This window comes from Hemitrygon akajei, chromosome 9 (assembly GCF_048418815.1).
Source record: "Hemitrygon akajei chromosome 9, sHemAka1.3, whole genome shotgun sequence".
Taxonomy (NCBI): Eukaryota; Metazoa; Chordata; class Chondrichthyes; order Myliobatiformes; family Dasyatidae; genus Hemitrygon; species Hemitrygon akajei.
Window position 1 is genome coordinate 81,257,655 of NC_133132.1, and position 16,983 is coordinate 81,274,637.

The 16,983-nt window shown below is 38.5% G+C and overlaps 1 long non-coding RNA gene across 1 annotated transcript; it reads left to right on the top strand.

The window, feature by feature from the left end:
* Nucleotides 1-1,536: 1,536 nt before the first annotated feature.
* LOC140733303 (uncharacterized) lies at nt 1,537-14,895 on the top strand. The gene is made up of 3 exons (XR_012100263.1): nt 1,537-1,614; nt 14,275-14,409; nt 14,839-14,895. It is a non-coding gene; the product is annotated as an uncharacterized lncRNA (long non-coding RNA).
* The last annotated feature ends 2,088 nt before the right edge of the window (nt 14,896-16,983 follow it).

A 16,983-nucleotide genomic window follows, 5' to 3' on the forward strand; every position in this document is an offset into this window, starting at 1 on the left:
AGTAAGGACCTACTTACCTTGCCTCCACCTGTTCTCACCGAAGTCTTGTTGAGCCAAAGCCTTTCAACTCTGACTCAGACTACTCCGATGACTGCTCCCACGATGACCACTCCGCTAGGTGGTATCTCTCTCTTATAGAGTAGCACACACATAATGCTGGAGGGACTCAGTAGGCCAGGTAGCATCTATGGAAAAAGTACAGTCAACGTTTCAGTCTAAGACCCTTCAACAGGAAACTGGGTTTTTAAAGATCTTCGCTGGATCAGCACAGAAACTCTTCTAACTTATAACATACAAATTGGATATGAATGACTTAGAGTAAATTCAACTACTTCAGGTTAGTACTTTACTCTTTCTGTACTTACACGTCAACGTACACCTCTTGTTTATTTGCATTTATCACTATACCTTCTGTAGCTGTGGTTCTTGTATCATCATTCCTTTACTCTCCTGCCTTCCACTCCACCTCAGATTCACTTTCTTTTTCCTCCCTTTACTCCGTCTTTCTTTGCTCCTTCAACTTCTTCCAATTCTGATGAAAGGGCAATAACCCAAAGCATTAACTTTATTCTTCCTTCCACACATGCTGCCTGACTTGCTGAGAGTTTCCAACAGTTTTTGGATTAAATGGACCAGAAGACTAGAACTAAAAGTTCAAAGTAAATTTAGTATCAAAGTACGTATATGTTACCATATACTACACTCAGATACATTTTCTTATGGGCATTCTTAGTAGATACAATGAAATACAATAGAATCAATGAAAAACTACACACAAAGACAGACAAACATCCAAGGTGCAAACTGAAAATGCGAAAAAAACCCAATAATATAAATAAATAAATAAAATTTAGAACATGAGTTGTAGAGTCCTCGAAAGTGGATCTATAGATTGTGGAATCAGTTCACTGTTGAGGTGAGTGAAGTTATCCACACTGGTTCACGAGTCTGACGGTTGAAGGGTAGTAACTGTTCCTGAAACTGTTAAAATGAAAATGTGTAAGCTATAGAATAAAAGAGTATCTCCACAGTGATTTCAACCAAACCATTGCAAATCAAAAGAGGTTTAAACAAAGAAGAACAACTGCTGAAGTTGTGATTTAGGTTACGCTTTGTGCTGGTGAGATCCTGAGCTATGGTCTTTGACCTCTTGCTGCAGAAGTGAAGTAGCAAATCAAAGAAAGAATGAGCGACAGCCCCAGTGTTGAAATTTTGGCAAGCTACTGCAGATGTGTGAAAGGGCTATTGTGTTTGAGAGTTAAAAGACATGTGAATCCAAAAGATACTTGTCTTTGGAATACTTATGAGTCTTCTCAGAAATAAATACTGATTTCCTTCAAGATTATTGCAAAAAGTCACAACCACGCTCTTGAAATCACACGCTTTGATGGAGGAAATACTGTGCTCTACTGTTTTGTTAGGATCAAATGTGTCTACTGCTCGGACAGTTCACAGAGATTTTCATGTGGTTATTTTTAGTTCCTGGAAGCCTGGGAAGTGGAGGATCCACTCTGTTAGAAAGTTCTTAAAGACACAGCTGTAACAGAGCCCCTGAATCTGATTATATGAAATAACAAAGATGTTTTGTATGAAGCACAAGCAGGAAGAAGTAAGGTGGGTGGCAACATCTATCATAACTTGGAGTAAAACAACTCTCTCAAAGCTGTTGAAATAAATGTGGGCGAAAAGACAACAGACGTCAGCAGGTCTCGCATATTATTTTCCCATGTATTGCAAATCTCTCTGGTGGATTTGAATTAACATCTTACTAGTTTGACTTTCTATGCAGTGTTTGCTAAGTGTCAAGTTCCCCTTTGTGAAGCTTGAATTCCACAATGATCTGATTTGTGAGTTGAAATATCTGGCTAGATGGACTGTATTCATTTTTGACTGTATGACCTTGTATGGCAACAGATGGAATCTGAGTTTTGTACACTTTAATTGCAGCATTTTATGCTGCTGGGATATTCATTTATCTCTTAGATTCATTATCTAAAAAAAACAAAATCACACACTAAGATGTCACATACAGCTAATATAGGGAGCTTCAATAGTAATGCAAAGATGATTAGTCAAGAATTCCATTGCTGGTATATCATGCAAGCATCAGAATGGTAGAAGCCAAGCAAAATGAATTTTAGTCTTTTATCATTTTACAACTCTACCAAAGGAGTTGTGAGGTTCTCCTTCCTTCTGCTAGCCTGCAGGTCACCCTTGGGCAAGGTGTAGCACCTACTTAGGCCTCCCAACACCCCCCCCCCCCCCCCCAGAACAAGGTCACGTGAAGCTATGGGAGCAGGTGTTGGATGGTCCTATGAGCTGCTAATGTTAATCACAAGTCCTGGTTATGAGGCCACTGATGCCAGGCAGATTATCTCTGAAGGGTATTGATAATAGCTGGGGTCACCAGTCTTGAAAAAACACTTCCCAGAAGAAGGCAATGGCAAACCACTTCTGTAGAAAAATATGCCAAGAACAATGATAGTCATGATAGACCCCGATCACCCATGTCATACATCATGGCACATAATGAACGAACGGTCATTTAGCAATTCCATTTTTTTTTAACCATGTTCAATCTTCTTACAGCTCCTTGAAGCTAAGTAACTGATCCAGAAATGACAGAATTGGAACCAAAGGGTGGAAAATAAGAGTAATATTTGTGAATACAATTACGAGGAAATAACAATTCACCAACACAGGAAGGTCCAAATCTCTGTCTACCTTTCATTTGCTCTCGTAGATTAGATATACCATAGAGCACTTCCTACTTGCCTGGATATTTTCAGTTGCACCAGCATTCATGATGCGCCACCTAGGACAAACTAGTCAACTCCGTCTGTGTACACAGTACTTCATGTTGACCTTCAATGTACTATGTTTTTAGTACCTGTTTCTGTAAGATGAAAAGAAACACTTTGCCAACTTTGCCATCTCATCACTGGCAAAACATCAGTACCATCATGGAAACATCATAAAGATGTGGGCTAACATCCAACAGAAATGATCGCCCAATATGTCTAAAGGTGGACAAAAATTTTAATGTCCAAGTGTAAGTGGATGTCAGTGCTGATGAGAGCATAGAAAGAGGCAACACTGACTGGAAAGAAATATTTGTCATGGTCTTTTCATTAAATGGAAAAGCATCTCTAATGATCAGTACAAAATCTTGATGTATTCTGATGAAAGTTCATATACCTGAAATGTTAACTCTGTTTTCCACAGATGTGCTTGACTTACTCAGTTTTCTAGAATCTTCATTTTTTTTCCTCTGATATCTAGCGTTCAGAGGGTTTCAGTTTTCAACCTCTGTGCAATTGTGCAAGACTTTGGCTTGTGAATGATACCAAACCTGGAAGATCTGGAGACACTTTTCAGATAGTGATCATGGTGGACTTGGAGGTGGAACAAGGTGCAGACTACATACAATTCTGGAGATGGGAAACGTGATTCTGGCAGTATACCATCATGCTACTTGTGATGCCTTCATTGTTGTGAGATTCTTTTAGTTTCCATTATCTGACCACCAGATAGAAAATTAACTTACATTGCATGATTTTCTTCCCCTTACATTTCCCCAACACTCTGTTTTTGCAACAGAGTCCTGCAAGCAACATTCTTCAATACTTCCCCAACCAGTTATTCCCCACTGTTGTTCAGTGTTTCACTGTTCCATCCAAGTGAAAAAGCTACTTGATAGCCAGCAATAAGAACTGATCAAGAAGGTGGTGGAAAATTGCAATGATTATATAGCTCAGAATTAAATAAGAACTTAACAACATTCGGGCTCATTATGTGCATATTATTATGCAAATACAAATCCTTGTTAGTTCTCCTCTGAACACTTCTACATGGTACAATTGCTATTTTCAATAGTGGTGGGGAAAAATCTACCCTAGTCCCAACTCTGGCAACTGAAAAACTTTTGCTATTATCTTCTGTATTATAGAACCTTAAATATCCTACCGTAGACTGCATCATCTACAGTTTTGCACAGCAGATGATTATTGAGATATAGGACAGAATGAGGTTTAACAGAGTAGGGACTGAACAAAGCTGAGCAAGGTTTTCAATACCCTACCATCACCATTCTTCTCATAGCCCTGCACACTTCCATGATAATAAAAAGGTAAAGTTTGCTGCACTCCCTTAAGCTATGAGTAATCAACAGTAAAGCATCATGTATCCAGAATAAACGTTTCTCAGGCTTCAAGCTGGGTACAGGTATTGATTATAACTGACTTTTCAATGACAAACTCTGCCATCTTCTTCAGGGATCATGCCTGGGTAAATCTAGTTGGGTTGCATTTATACCCCTGTATTCCATCCCTCCTGATTGGTTAGTCCTCATCCAATCAGTCTACTCTCCCACCTTGTTTACAATTGAATTCCAGTTCTTACTTAGAATGAGACCTTCATCTTTGTTCAAATTCTCTTCCTCAAGTTTTATTTCAATGGCTTCCTTTACCAGGTGGTTCCAAAAGACATTGGTGTGGCACAGTAGTTTTGTGCTGTCAAAGTCAATCCTATGGCCATTGCAAATACAATGTTTTGCTACCACAGATTTCACCGGATAACCCAGACGGATACACCACTTGTGCTCCTTGATGTGTGTTTACATCAAGAGTCCCATCTGGCCAATATATGCTGCTTCGCATTCACAAGGAACCTGTCGCTACTGCCTGTCTGCCCTATATTTCCATGGGTTTTGGAAGGATTGCCAGGATCCTGAAGAAATACTGGATTAATACCATCCACAATTTTGTAAGGAAGCTCATCACTTCTTTTGTGGGTCAAAAATGACCTGGGACTCAGGTCAGCTGGCTTCTACAGAATTCCCTGTGAATGCAGAGCAGTATATATTGGCCAGGCAGGGCACATGGTGGAAACATGCATCAAGGAGCACAGTACATGTATCCATTTGGGTTACCCGGCAAGATCAGTGGCAGCAGAACATCGCATTTGCAATAGCCATAGGATCAACTTTGATGGCACAAAACTACTGTGCCACACCAATGGTTTTTGGGACCACCTGGTAAAGGAAGCCATTAAAATAAAACTAGAAGAAAAGAATTTTAACAAAGATGAAGGTCTCGTTCTAAGTAAGAATTGGAATTTGATTGTAAACAAGGTGGGAGAGCAGAAACCTGATTGGATGAGGACTAGCCAATCGAGGGGACAGAATACAGGGGTAGAGATACCACCGGGCTAGACTTGCTCAGGTCATTATCCCTGAAGAAGGTGGCAGAATTGCTCATTAAAACATCGGTTATAATTGATACCTGGACCCGGATTGAAGCCCAAGAAGAGTTTATTCATCATGTACGCCGGGAAAGCACCAGATCCTTTTTCATCATGTATCCTATTAGAGCTGCTGTCCATAATGTGTAGATAGTTGATGAAGCCCTGCATACAGCCTTGGTAAGGCTTGCAGCAGTACATCATTTGTGATTGAGGCAAACCTCCAATATCTTTGACAGTGGCACAGCGTGCTGGAATACCTTCCAACACATTACCCATCCTCTGCTTCCATTTCTAATAGCACCCTCTGTGAATGGTGCTGATATGCATCAACTATGACCAGCTTGGAGCATTCTGTGGTCTTGAACATAGACACTACAATCCTCCTCATGACTCCACCATCTTCTATTTTTCCCTTGTGATTTGAGAATCTCAAGTCATAACAAAAACAAGAAGATTGATAGATCATTGATCTTAAGTATTAACTGTTTCACTATCCACGTATACTGCTTGACTTGCAGAGTGTTTCCAGTGTTCCCTGTCTTTTTCTGTTTTCCAACATCTGCAGTATTTTGCTTTTGGTTATCTGTCTTAATAGACCACAAAGCGTGAATGTCAAAGCTTGTGAATGGTTTTCATCAGTCTTGCAACAGCGTACTTCAAAGGAGTGTTACACCTTATTGTTCTCTTGGATCCCCATGAGAACTTAAAGATGAATTAAAACTGTTAAGATAGGAGTGCTTTAACTGATTGCTATTTATATCCAACATTGGCTGACTTTGTCAGGTGTGAGTGCTGTTTGCCATGTAGCCACCAAGTGTTCAACTATATGTCTCTCCATCTCCATTGAGACTCCACTGTAACACTTCTTGTTGACAATGAAGTAATGAACGGCAGCTGACACTTGGTTCACTCTTGCCTCCTCACTCTCATCTGCGACAAGAAAAGAAGAGATCTATGTGAAAGTTTGATTGTGCATTGTTGAGCAGAGTGTTGAAGAATAATTGTAGGGTGTAGCCATGAGGGAAAGGCATGGTATGTTGTTTCTTGATGAAGAAGGTGTATGCCATTGGTAGCCGAACAGATGGGAATGTGCATCTATGGTGTAGGTTTGGATGAGGAGTGGTGGGGTGGGGTAGACTTGAAAAGACAGCACAAAAGGTTAAATCCTCAGCAGTCAGGAGGGGCTGTGGGTGATCACTGGAGTCCATGTACTTGGTCATCAGAAATATCATCAAACAGGCACTTGGCATGCGGTATTCACTCATACTGACTAGCTATTAGCCAGAGTTGAACATAAACAATGACTATTTAAAATATTCTTTCCTTGGTGGCTCTGATTCCTGTCAAAAATTTCCCACAAGGGTTTCAAGCTGGAAGAAGATGACAAAACCTTCTCTGAGGAGGTCACTACTTTTGTGATATAATATATTTCCCTTTCCTGAGATGTTTAGGCAATTACACTGCTTTTGGCACCAAGTCCATGAATGCATCACTGTTGCTGACTTAATCAGACCATAAGATATAGGAGCAGAATTAGGCCATTTGCTCCATCGAGTCTGCTCTGCCATTTCATCATGGCTGATCCAATTTTCCTCTCAGCCCCAATCTCCTGCCTTTTTCCATATCTTTTTATGCCTAGACCAATTAAGAATTTATCAACCTCTGCCTTAAATATACAGTACATAAAGACTTGGCCACCACAGCAACCTATGGCAAAGAATTCCACAGGTTCACTACCCTCTGGCTAAAAAAATTCCTCCTCATCTCTTTTCTAAAAGGAGATGAGGCTGTGTCCTCTAGTCTTAGACCCTCCCTCTGTAAGAAACATTTTCTCCACACCCACTCTATCAAGACCTTTGACCATTTGCTACATTTCAATGAAGTCTCCCCCATTTCTTCTGAATGCTAGTGAATACAGGCCCAGAACCATGAGATGCTCTTCATATGTAAAGCCATTCAATCCTGGAATCATTTTCATTCCTTTGAACCCTCTCCAGTTTCACCACATTATTTTTAAGATGTTTCTAACCTACTGAATGTTGAAAGGACTAGATAGGGTGGATGTGGAGAGAACGTTTCCTGTGGTGGGGGTATGCAGAACTAGAGGGCACAGCCTCAAAATTGAGCTGTGATCTTTTAGAACAGATGTAATGAGGAATTTCTTTAGCCAGAGAGTAGTGAATCTTTGGAATGATCTGCCACAGACTGTGGTGGAGGCCGTCCATGGGTATATTTAAGCCGGGAGTTGATAGTTTCCTGATTGGTCAGGGGAATCAAAGGATATGGCCAGAATGCAGGTGTATGGGATTGAATGTAATCCAGGATCAGCCATGATGGAATAGCAGTGAAGACTCGATGGGCTGAATGGCTTAATTCTTTTTCTATGTCTTATAGTCTTATGGTAAGATAAGTCTCCAAAACCTGTTGACAATACTCCAAGTGAAGCCTCTCCAGTGCTTTATAAAGTCTCAATGTTACATCCTTGCTTTTATATACTAGTTCTCTTGAAATGGATGCTAACATTGTATTTGCCTTCCTCACCAGAGACTCAACCTGCAAATTAACCTTTAGAGAATCCTGCACAAAGACTTCCAAGTCCTTTTGCACCTCAGTTTTTTGTATTTTCTCTCCATTTAGTAATAGTCTGCTCTTTCATTTCTTCTACCAAAGTGCATGACCATACACTTCCTGACACTGTATTCCATCTGCTGTTTCTTTGCTCATTCTCCTCATCTGTCTAAGTCCTTCTGTAGCCTCTCTACTTCCTCAAAACTACCTGCCCCTCTACCTATCTTCATATTGTTTGCAAATTTTGCAACAAAGGCCAATGATTCCATCATCCAAATCATGACATATAACATAAAAAGAATTGGTTCCAACACAGACCCCTGTCGAACACCACTAGTTACTGGCAGCTAACCAGAAAAGGCTCCCTTTATTTTCACTCTTTGCCTCCTGCCAATCAGCCACTGCTTTATCCATGCTATAATCTTTCCTGTAATACCAGAGGCTCATAGCTTGTTTAGCAGCCTCATGAGTGGCACCTTGTGAAAGGCCTTCTGAAAATTCAAGTACACAACATCAACTGACTCTCCTTTTTCTATCCTGCTTGTTATTTCTTCAAAGAATTCCAACAGATCTGTCAGGCAAGGTTTTCCCTTGAGGGAACCATGCTGACTATGGCCTCTTTTTATCATCTGCCTCCAAGTACCCTGTGACCTCATCCTTAATAATCAACTCCAACATCTTCCCAATCACTGTAGTTTCTCTTTCTGTCACTCTCACTGGCATGCTCCATAAATGACTACTTGGTTTTGCCTGCTGACTTTACATCAGTAGCACAGTGAAGATAACGATTACACTCTTCTCAAGGCCATGAGGAGTAGTAATCATTGTCAGAGAAGCCAAGTTCAACTATTTCTCAGGATATCACTGGATTACAGAAGACGAGTTGCTTGCCCTCTTGAGGCAAATTAGGGTAGATAAGTTTCCAGGGCATGACAACTTGTGACCTGTGGTATGTGAGGGCAGAAATTGCAGTGGCCCTGGCAAAGATATTTAGAATGTCCTTAGCCACAGATGAGGCGCTGGAGGCTGGTCCAGAAGTTTCAGTCACTTAGTAATAAATTGGATTCAACATTGGCTTAACGAGAAAGCCCAGAGAGTGGGAGTAGATGGTAGCCTTTCTGACTGGAGGCCTGCGGACTAGTGAAATGCCACAGGGATCAACGCTGGAGCCATGGCTGTTTGTCATCTATTTCAACAGTCTGGATGATAATATAGTAAACTAGATCAGCAAATTTGTGGATGACACCAAGGGTGCTAGTGTAGTGGACAGTGAGGAAGGCTATCAAAGCTTGCAGCAGGATCTAGACCAGCTGGAGAAATGGGCTGAAAAATGGCAGATGGAATTTAATGCACACTGGTAGCATTTTGGGACGATAAACCAGGGTAGGACTTACAAAGTGAATGTTCGGCACTTAAGAGTACTCTGGAACAAAGGGATCTGGGAACACAAGGCCATAATTCCTTGAAAACGGCATGGCAAGTAGATAGGTTCGTAAAGGGAGCTTTTAGTACAGTGCTGTTCATAAGTATTGAGTACAGGAGCTGGATGTTTTGTTGAAGTTGTACATGTTATTGGTGAGACCAAATTGAGAATGTTATGGGCAGTTCTGGTCTGCAACCTACAGGAAAGATATAAATAAGATTGAAAGTGTACAGAGAAAATTTACAAAGATGTTGTTGAGATGAGGTTTAGGGAAAGATTGAATAGGTTAGGACTTTATTCCAGAGAGCGTAGGTGAATGAGGGGAGATTTGATAGCGGTACAGTAGATTCCAGTTAAATGAGCCTTTGATTAATCTGGGCAGCTGCTTAAAGAAAAAAAAAGACTAATTGAAAAAGAAACTGGGATACCCTTTGTTTATTTGGGATGCTGTGCTGCATAGTTGGGACAGCAGAGTGTTGCAGAACAGTTTCTAATTAGTATCAGTCATGTGCCATTAGACACTACACCCTTGTTAGAGTGTACAGTTTTTAAATAGCATCAGTTGCGCAATGTTCAAAAGCAGTGATTTTGTCACTGATAGTTGGTGAGTAAGGCAATTTAGAAATTTTAAACATTTAGGCTTAGAGTTGCCAGAAATGGCTGGGAGTGTAAATGAAATGAGTTCACTACTCACCACGTTAGAAACTATGAAGAATTTGAATGTATCAACTATCATCTTGAATGTTACAATGAAAATGAAGGTTTGGAGGTTACTGTCAGTGAAAGCATTGCATAAAGGCAGACCATTATCTGCACTGCACTAGGTGTTTGTGGTGGAGTGTTTATTTACAGTCAATCAAAAGAACATGGCAGCCTACACTGGATGAATTCCTCCATTGATAAATATTGATAATTAGTACACAGTTTATAGTAGTATTGGTAATGTTAATTTGTTCTGTATTTCATTTAAATACACAGTTTGATACTCAGTTAAACAGTAGTTTGTCTTTTTTGTACCTTTTTAACTATTTCCATGAAACTTTGGCTAATTCGGGCAGCCATTTAATTGTACTGGTCCTGATGTGTCCCAACTAACCAGAATACGCTGTATACAAAATTATGAGGGGTATAGATAGGGTAAATGCATGCAGGCTTTTGTTCCACTGAGTTTGGGTAAGTCTAGAAGTAGAGATCATAGGTTAAGTGTGAAAGCCAAAATATTTATGGGAAACAGGCAGGACTACTTCTTTCAGATTGTGGTGCAAGTATGGAACAAGCTGCCAGTGGAAGTGGTAGATGCAGGTTCAATTGCAACATTTAAGAGAATTTTAAATAAGTATATTGATGGATGGCGTATGGAGGGCCATGGTCAAAGTGCAGGTTTATGAGACTAGACAGAAGTTGTTCAAAATTTTGAAGTAAAATTTATTATCAATGTATGTACAGGTCATCACATCCAACCCTGAGATCCTTTTTCTACAGGCATACCTAGTAAATCCATAGAACAGTAACTGTAAACTGCAAACTGTGCAACTGTAGATGATAAATAAATAGCAATAAATAACAAACATGAAATAACAAGATAAAAGAGTTCTTAAATGAGTGTAGTTATCCCCTTTTGTTCAAGAGCCTGATGCTTGAACCTGGTAGTGCAAGTCCTGAGGAACTTGTACCTTCTACCTGATGGCAGCAGTGAGGAAAGAGCATGGCCTGTGTGGTGGGGATCTTTGATGATACTGCTTTTCTATGGCAATGTTTCATGTAGATGTGCTCATTGGTTAGGAGAGTTTTACCTGTGATGTACTGGGCCAAATCCACTACCATTTGTAGGCATTGGTGTTCCCATGCCAGGCCTTAATGCAGCCAGTCAACACACATCAATAGAAGTTTGCCGAGGTTTCTGATGACATGGTGAATTGCCGCAGACTCCAGAGGAAGTATACACTGTCGTACTTCCTTCACAATTATATTTACATAATGAGTCCAGGACATGTCCTCTGAGATAGTGACACACAAGAGTTTAAAATGACTGACCCTGTCCATTTCTGATCTTCCTTTGATTCCTGGCTCATGGAACCCTGGTTTCCCTCTCCTGAAGTCTACATTCAGTTCCTTGGTCTTATTGACATTGAGTGCGAGGTTGTGGGTATTACACCACTCAGCCAAATTTTCAATCTCCCTCCTCTATGCTGATTCATCACCACCTTTGATACAGCCCACAACAGTGGTGTCATCAGCAAACTTGGATATGGTGTTGGAGCTGTATTTAGCCCCATAGTCATAGGTGTAAAGTGAGTAGAGCAGGGGTAGTACACTTACCTGCGGTGCTCCTTTGCTGATGGAGAGTAACAGTTTGGCACAGAATTGATGGGCTGAAGGGCAGGTTTCTCTGCTGTAGTGCTCTATGATCCTATCTAACAAATAAAAGATCCGAAGTCAATTAAGCAGAAGAAAAAATCTGTGGTGTTCTCCACAGTTCCCTGCCAAATTTGATTTGCTACATATGAAATTTTGGTGACTTGTGTATGGAGCTACTTCATATAACCAACTGATACATGACATTTAAATAGAAGTACTCATCCGGCCAGACACTTCTATGGAGATAAAGGGACAGTTAACATTTTGAGTCACTGACCTTTCATCAGAACTTTGGAAATTTGGAGAGAAATAGTTCGAGATGCAGGGAAAATTGAGGTGGGGTGAGGGAATGGAACAAAGGGAAATTTTGTGATTGGGTGAAGCCACAGGTATGATGAAGCTGCCAGCCTAAAGAGGACAATAAAAGCTATTGAATATCAAAAAATATGATTGCAGAAGGAAGAGATGAACTAGATATTTTTTGATATTTTCTGAACACCATCAATATTAACACAATGAGATCTATTTTCAGTATCAGAAAACTGACTAGTCTCTGACAGAAATATCTGTAAATTTCAGGTTTATTCCCCCACAGATAAGCCCTGGATTTTAATGAAAATAATAGCATGCAAACATATTACTAATTCCTGTAAACCATTATTTAGAATTGCCCTCCAAGCAAATACAAATCTATTGACAATTTTCAGGCAGTATTTTTTCTGACTGTGGTAGGTTCACATTAATTTGACCTTCTAGTGAAGACTCCTGTTAATGAACTTACCAAAGAGATTTTGTAGTTGCTTGGAGATAATATCGTTGTGCTGCATTCAAGTGTCAGTTTAGTAACTATTCACATGGTGTAAATGCTTTCTCCAGAATTCTGTTCTGAGTCCTTACTCTAATATTCAATGTCTAAATGATTATATAGCTCATTCCTTATGATATTTTTAGATAATTTTCCTATTACTAAATGGACCTATAATTTTCCAGTACTATTTTAACATACTTTTACCAAATAAAATTATGTTAGAGGTTCTGGGAGAAAATTAGAATTCTCCTCTAGACTGCACGTAAAATTGACTAATGCCAAGAACCAATCAAAGTGTCTGCCTAATGATGAACAATTTCATCTAATTAGAACATTCTATTTTATACAAAGTTACTTTCTTTAAAGCTTCTTACAAGAAAATGGAAAGTCTTTAGTTAAAAGCTCACTGACTTAACTTTTTTCCCAATTATTTTATGCTTGTTTTGGCGCAAAATGGTTGCTAAACCAACAGTTTAATTCCTGGCATAGCACAGAGGGCCACGTGGTCTTCTGTTTTGAAAATCCATTTTTATAATTCTATAAATAAGTTATAAAACATATGTGTAAATTAGGTTACTGCTCCAGCACTGCCTTAAAAATTACTGATTACATAAATTATGCTAGTTATGAAGCATTGTTTTCATACATCAATCCAGGTGTATTTTTCATTCTCATAAAATTCTCATAATTTCAATAATAATATGATTCTTTGCTAATTAAAATACCACCTTAATATTGGAGGAAATAATGGAGAATGAAGAGGCTAGCTCATGCAGAAGTACATTGAATGTGAATTTGCTGAGGTATATTTCAAGAGTGGAGGATTCAACACAATATTAGTGTGACTTAAACACCTGAGTTTGGTCTTTGAGGCTTTCGGGTAACTTCACCTGCTGCCTACAACTAAGAACTGGATATGAGAAATAATTTTGGTGCCATGTTTGGCAAGACACTGATTTGAAACAATATTTGGAAAGTGATCTTTCACCTTAAACTGGCAAAATCCCAACTAAAAATATTGAGGGAAACTAAAAAGAGGGAAGAAGAGTGAGGCACAAATTTTCTGGTTCCTGACACATGTGCAAGACTGAGCTAAACTTCAAAAGCTTTATCACCAAAGCCAAACTAGAAATAAATCATTTCAAAGAAATACAAATAAGATGTGGTGGTGGTATATTTCTTCTTGTTATCACTTTAAAGTGAAACTTTATTTGTTCCATATGTGTGCAAACAAGGAAACTGTATGAAGCCTTGTTATCAAGTATGGATGTTATTTGTTTTAATGAGCACTTGGGTTCCCATTATGACTGCATAATTATAATAGGGTATATTTATTGTTAGTGTCACAGGCTCATAAATAAAAATAAATAATTCCTTATGAGTATTTTTAGTCCAATGGCTTTATTTCCTGCAATAATGTTTGGTTTTAGACTTTTGCCAACCTATCAGAGAACAAAATAGAAAGCATTTGTATTTGAAATATGTTAACAATCTACCAATGGACATTAAATAACTTGGAAATAATCAGCATCTGTTTTTCATAATATTTAAAATCAGCAATAAGCACCTTAACTTTTGATAGTGAGTGATTAGAATAAGAAAGCATCATATTTGCGCTGTACTGCTTATGTCCTTTCAAATGCAGAATTTGAACAGTGATATAAGGCAGCAAGGGTTAAGCACATGAGGACAGAAGTGTGTCCAAAAATATTACACAACTGACAATTTATCTGTCATCATTCTGAATGAAAATCTTCATCCATTTCCCTATATTCTTTCTGAATGATGGTAGTCCAATTTTATAATGGCTGCTGTCAGCTCTGCCAATGATTCTGATTAATGGTGTGTGTATTAATTACGTATTTTTTCACAGAATGTTAGCATCACTGGAAAGGCCATCACAAATTGCCCTCAAGAAGGAGTTGGTGAGCCACCTTCTTCACACCGGGAGAGCCATAGAAGTGAAATAAATTGCCGTGGGACACTAGCCACATGTAGCTCAGATCAGGTAAGAACAGCAAATTTCCTTCAGTAATACTTGTAAACCAGATGTATTTTAACAATACATCAATAGACCATAGTTAACAATGCTGATGTTAGCCTTTCTTCCTCAGAAGTATTTAATTAAACCAATGTGAATTCCCCAGTTGCTATAGTGGTATTTGAATTCCTGTTTTTAGATCGTCATTCCCAGTCCTAATGAACTTCTACCGATGTGTGGTGGAGAGTATTTTGACAGGTTGCATCACAGCCTGGTAGGGAAACACCAATGCCCTTGAATGTAAAATCCTATGGAAAGTAGTGGGTACAGCACAGACCATCACAGTTAAAGACTTCTTCACCATTGAGCACATCTACACTGAGCATAGTTGCAGGAAAATAGCGGCCATCATCCTCCACCACCCAGCTCATGCTCTCTTCTTGCTATTGTTATCAGGAAGAAGCTATAGGAGCCTCAGGACTTACCCCACCAGGTACAGGGACAGTTATTAACCTTCAAACATCCGGCTTCTGAACCAGAGAGGATAACGTCATTCAACTTCACTTTCCCCATCACTGAGCTGTTCCGACTACCTATGGATTCACTTTCAAGAACTCTTCATCTCATGCTCTTGATATTTATTGCTTATCTATCTATCTATCTATCTATCTATCTATCTATTTTTTTCTCAGCTCAAGCTGGTAAAACCTGAGGTTAGGGCACAGCCAAACATCCTCATTTCTCAATTGCTAGGAACTTTCAGCCTATTGTGATGTGTAGTATTGTAACTTTCTGAAGATTTACATAAATATTGCTCTGTAGCCCTAATATTTAATACTATTGTGTAGTGCCTTTGGAATGATGGTAGTTGTAGGTATTGTGACAATGTATTACCTGTTCATGTTCCAAAGTCTTGCAATTTTCTCTTTTAATTCAGTAAGTTATGTGTATTTGGAAAGGCTATACCTATTAAGTAAGTTGTTCTTGCCTGTTTATCTTGTATTATTATATCCAGATGTATATTAAGGATCGTCCTATCTGTAATAACAGGTGTAATTTGTGGGATTTTGACTCTAAAACTGATCAGGCTTGTGTTTATAGTAAGGTATGATTTCTTCTATCAGTTTGTATTTTAATCAAGATTTAGTTGGAAGATGTTTTCCACTTCATTGTACCCGTGTAAGTAATCAGATTGAGTTAAACTGCTACAAGATCTTGTAATGTGTTGGATTGTTTCTATTTTTTCTTGGCATTTTCTACATTTATCATCAACAATTTGTTGGTCTTTTATTATGTATTTTTGATCATTTTTTTAATGTTAACCACTTGGTCCTGTACTACCACAAGGAACCCTTCTGGGAAGAGGTCTCCAACTCTGAGGCAGGCATTGGATGCTCCCTTGTTGACATCGAGTCTGCTCAGATCATGGGGATGTCTTCTATGGAGGATCATGCTCTTCTACTGGTTAACTTTTTTCTTCAATAGTGATCATTACTTCATTTTTCAGGGTTGGGCCTCATTTAAGTTTATTGGTGTTGTACTTCTTATCAGAATTACATGTGCTCACATGGATTGCTGATTCCTTAGAATTTTTATCTGACTGTTGTGCAGGTTTTTAATGTCTGTTATTCCTCTTCCCCTTTTTGTCCTAGGTAGTGTTAATCTAAACACATTTGAATATGCATAAGATCTTCTGAAATATGTCATTTCAGTTCTTATTTTTCTTTATAAATTTTCCAGGTCAGTTTTAGACCAAGATATTCTGCCAAAAGAATACATTAATATGGATATAACAAAAGTGTTTATTGCCTTTGTTAAATTTTTATTGTTGAGCTCTGTTTGGCAGATTTTCTTAAGCCATTTATTTTCTTTGCTTGTTGGTATACCAGATACTTATATGTTTCATATTCATCCATCAGTTGTATTGTATCCTGCTGCTCTGCTTTGTATTCTATTAGCTGTATTGCACCTTTTTTATGTTTAATGTTCTGCATTTATCCAATACAAAGTTTATTTTAACTTCGTTCAAAAATAAGTCTACTATTTGAATTAATTGATTTAGCTTTATTGATGAAGGAGCATATAATTTCACATCATCCACGTATTGAAGGTGTGTCAAGGTATAACTCATTTCATTGTTTCTGATTTGATACACAATTTTCAGCCAATTCAGTAAATTATAGAGTGGATTCAAAGCCAGACAGAACCACAGTGGAATTTTAGAATGGAAAATGCCTTGGTTTATGTTGATAATTGTGGTTTTTCGTTTTTGGTTGTAAATAGATAGGGTGAATATAGTATGCCAGTGCCTCATCAGATGTTCAAGGAATGTCACAAATATTGGGTGTAGTTTATATATATATTAAGAACTTCTATTAACCATGAGTGTGGGATAGAATCAAACAATAGTCAATATGATGACATGAAAGATTTCAGCATTTCCACTAGGCTTGATGTAGAATTACATCCTTTCTGCTTTTCTGTAAGAATCTTGTGGTTATCTAAGTGAGTGGAAATTAGTTGCAGGATACATTATGTTACAATTTTAGATATAGTTTGTAAACAAATAATAGGACAATATTTTGTAATTTACCCTTTAGG